General features: G+C 41.6%; 1 protein-coding gene across 1 annotated transcript in view; it reads right to left on the reverse strand.

The window, feature by feature from the left end:
- The window catches only part of epha10 (EPH receptor A10), a 164,878-nt gene that overhangs the window by 46,981 nt on the left and 113,943 nt on the right, over positions 1 to 3,954 (reverse strand). The gene's annotated exons all lie outside the window — the stretch shown is intronic.

The raw sequence follows: 3,954 nt of genomic DNA on the forward strand, positions 1-3,954 counted from the left end.
GGCCGCCTGTATCCGGGATCTTGCCCTTTTGGTCATGACCCAAAGTTCATGACCATAGGTGAGAGTCGGAACGTAGACTGACCAGTAAATCAAGAGCTTCACCTTACAGCTCAGCTCCTTCTTCACCACGACGGACCGGTACATCGACCGCATTACTGCAGAAGCTGCACCGATCCGCCTGTCAATCTCCCGTTCCATTCTTCCCTCACTCGTGAACAAGACCCCAAGATACTTGAACTCCTCCACTTGAGGCAGGAACTCTCCACCAACCTGAAGGGACTGTCTCTTAAGTGTCCACTTATTGCAACCTTTATCTGTAAATGTGAAGCTGGGCCGTGTTGGAAACAAATTTTGTGTCTGACTGCAACATAATCAGCTGCATGGCTTCCACGACTGCACACGCATTTTCTGACTGATGGACTAAGTGCATTGGGTATTATGGCATGACAGCATGGGCTCAGTTTGCATATCCTACTATAATAATCCTCCTTTATCCAGGATCTGGAGTTAAGAAACTTTTTTTTTTTAAATGAGAACAATTTGATCCTAGTGGGAATAGGCAATTGCAAATGTGCAGCTGTTGCTGCCATATACTGGTATATGTGTTATTATTATTGCTTGGCAGTATACTGTGGATACAAAACATTTATTGGATTGAGATGGAAAAGGGACTAAAGATGATGTGAAGAACTAGCAAAAACATCTGGGAATGAGACGAGTTAAAAGTGGAAACAGAATAAATGATAAATATTTTAGGTGTGTAGCTGTGTGTGTTTTTTTTTCTTGAATAAACTATTTCTAACTTCTTTGCTTACCTTTGCCATTTGAATGTGTGTGCACATGAACATGGATTACAAATGTGTTCATTATGTACTCATGTCAACAGTGCTGCATGGAACAAATCCTTCACTTTGTGCCATTAGTAAATAAAAGGGGGTTGCTGTGGAGAAGGCCAGTAGCTCTCCTGGAATGTGTTGCTGCCTTGTTATGAGGGTTGTGATAAGCCAGATGCTGCATCACCAGTCTGCGCTGCCCACTATAAGGTTGTGTACATAAAAATGGTAATGTATCTCTGGATAATACTTGAGCTGTCAAAGCAATGAAATCTGTAGGAATCTCCCATCTTTAGACCACTGATGCACAGGGCTTTGCACTGATTCCAAAACACCAAGTGTGTCATAACCAATATACTGTCCAATATTCCAAGGGCTAGATACAACGTCAGGCTAGAGTCCTGACTGACTTGCTGGTCCTTGCACATGAAGGCTGAACAGAGTTCGGGTCCATTAAAGGCTATGAATTATACGTGCCCCTGTGTGTATGTGTGTGCATGTGCAATGTAACGGATAAGTGAAAGTGGTGTGTTCTGTGCGTGCGGTCAAACACGTCACACCACAGCTGCGTCCTGCTCCCGGACTTGCATGGAGCACAAAGTTACATAAGGCCAGAGAGCATTCAGTGAGTGAACACACATATACAAGCACACACACACACACTAGATGTAGACACAGCTGGGCCTTTTATTCACATCGCTCCCTACTTTGGGGCTTTCTTGGCTTTGTGCTCCCTCTTTTTCTTGAAGTTAGCATTTTCTCTCTTTTCATCTTCAAATTTGAGTGCCTTTTATCAAGACTTCACCCCCTCAACTCTGACTCTTTAACATCTTCAACCCTGTTTCACTCTCTGTCCCTCTCTGCTGCCCCAACATTAATGCAGAGGCAAATCCAAATTTGCTCTTTATGGGGTTTTACACTATTGACAATAGAGCTTATAGAGTTTGCCTTGCATTTATTTAATGTATCAGTGCACAACAGAGAGCATGCTCACTTCTAAACTTAGCACTTACCAAAAATAAATAAATGAATAAAAAAAAAAGCAGGACAAAACCTATAATGTTATCAAGAACCAGTATATTATCTGCTGAGGAGGCACTGGCTGCTGGCAAGCATTTGCAAGCCAGCTATCCACATTACAGATTAGTCTATTAGCCCTAGTCCCATCCTGAGTAAGTTATAGTGTTAGTCACCACCAGCAGTAGAATTGGTTGGGTAATCCTTTGTTTTCTTTGTTTATGTGCATAGCTTCAAGTTGTAGGTAGAGATTAGGTATTTGATATTGACATTGGACATACATACAGTGCCTTGCGAAAGTATTCGGCCCCCTTGAACTTTGCGACCTTTTGCCACATTTCAGGCTTCAAACATAAAGATATAAAACTAATTTTTTGTGAAGAATCAACAACAAGTGGGACACAATCATGAAGTGGAACGAAATTTATTGGATATTTCAAACTTTTTTAACAAATAAAAAACTGAAAAATTGGGCGTGCAAAATTATTCAGCCCCCTTAAGTTAATACTTTGTAGCGCCACCTTTTGCTGCGATTACAGCTGTAAGTCGCTTGGGGTATGTCTCTATCAGTTTTGCACATCAAGAGACTTAAATTTTGCCCATTCCTCCTTGCAAAACAGCTCGAGCTCAGTGAGGTTGGATAGAGAGCGTTTGTGAACAGCAGTTTTCAGTTCTTTCCACAGATTCTCGAGTGGATTCAGGTCTGGACTTTGACTTGGCCATTCTAACACCTGGATATGTTTATTTGTGAACCATTCCATTGTAGATTTTGCTTTATGTTTTGGATCAGTGTCTTGGTGGAAGACAAATCTCCGTCCCAGTCTCAGGTCTTTTGCAGACGCCATCAGGTTTCCTTCCAGAATGGTCCTGTATTTGGCTCCAGCCATCTTCCCATCAATTTTAACCATCTTCCCTGTCCCTGCTGAAGAAAAGCAGGCCCAAACCAGGATGCTGCCACCAAACATGTGGAAGAAGGTGCTCTGGTCAGATGAAACCAAAATCGAACTTTTTGGCAACAATGCAAAACGTTATGTTTGGCGTAAAAGCAACACAGCTCATCACCCTGAACACACCATCCCCACTGTCAAACATGGTGGTGGCAGCGTCATGGTTTGGGCCTGCTTTTCTTCAGCAGGGACAGGGAAGATGGTTAAAATTGATGGGAAGATGGATGGAGCCACATACAGGACCATTCTGGAAGGAAACCTGATGGAGTCTGCAAAAGACCTGAGACTGGGATGGAGATTTGTCTTCCAACAAGACAATGATCCAAAACATAAAGCAAAATCTACAATGGAATGGTTCACAAATAAACATATCCAGGTGTTAGAATGGCCAAGTCAAAGTCCAGACCTGAATCCAATCGAGAATCTGTGGAAAGAACTGACAACTGCTGTTCACAAACGCTCTCCATCCAACCTCACTGAGCTCGAGCTGTTTTGCAAGGAGGCATGGGCAAAAATTTCAGTCTCTCGATGTGCAAAACTGATAGAGACATACCCCAAGTGACTTACAGCTGTAATCGCAGCAAAAGGTGGCGCTACAACGTATTAACTTAAGGGGGTTGAATAATTTTGCACGCCCAATTTTTCAGTTTTTTTATTTGTTAAAAAAGTTTGAAATATCCAATAAATTTCGTTCCACTTCATGATTGTGTCCCACTTGTTGTTGATTCTTCACAAAAAATTACAGTTTTATATCTTTATGTTTGAAGCCTGAAATGTGGCAAAAGGTCGCAAAGTTCAAGGGGGCCGAATACTTTCGCAAGGCACTGTAACTAATCAACAAAGCATGCACATTTGGTTAATTTTGGATTGTTCATGTGTGTAAATTATTCTTTTGAGTTACCATTTCCTGGTCCTGAGGAAAAGATTGGAGTGAGGAAGCAGCAGGTTTAAATACCTCCCACTAGACCTGGACTGCACCAATTGCTCAGTACAAGGAAGGGGAGAGTTTGTTTATTTATTTGTAGTTTATGTTAACACTTTGTCAAGTTATGTCAATATCTTTACATTTAAAGAAAAATATTCAGTTGTCAGCAGACTGTCTGTTCAGTGTTTATTGGTAGATTAATTTCATTGTGTCTTTGTCTGTTCCCCGTGTG

Source organism: Monopterus albus, unplaced genomic scaffold, assembly GCF_001952655.1.
Source record: "Monopterus albus unplaced genomic scaffold, M_albus_1.0 scaffold34.1, whole genome shotgun sequence".
NCBI lineage: Eukaryota > Metazoa > Chordata > Actinopteri > Synbranchiformes > Synbranchidae > Monopterus > Monopterus albus.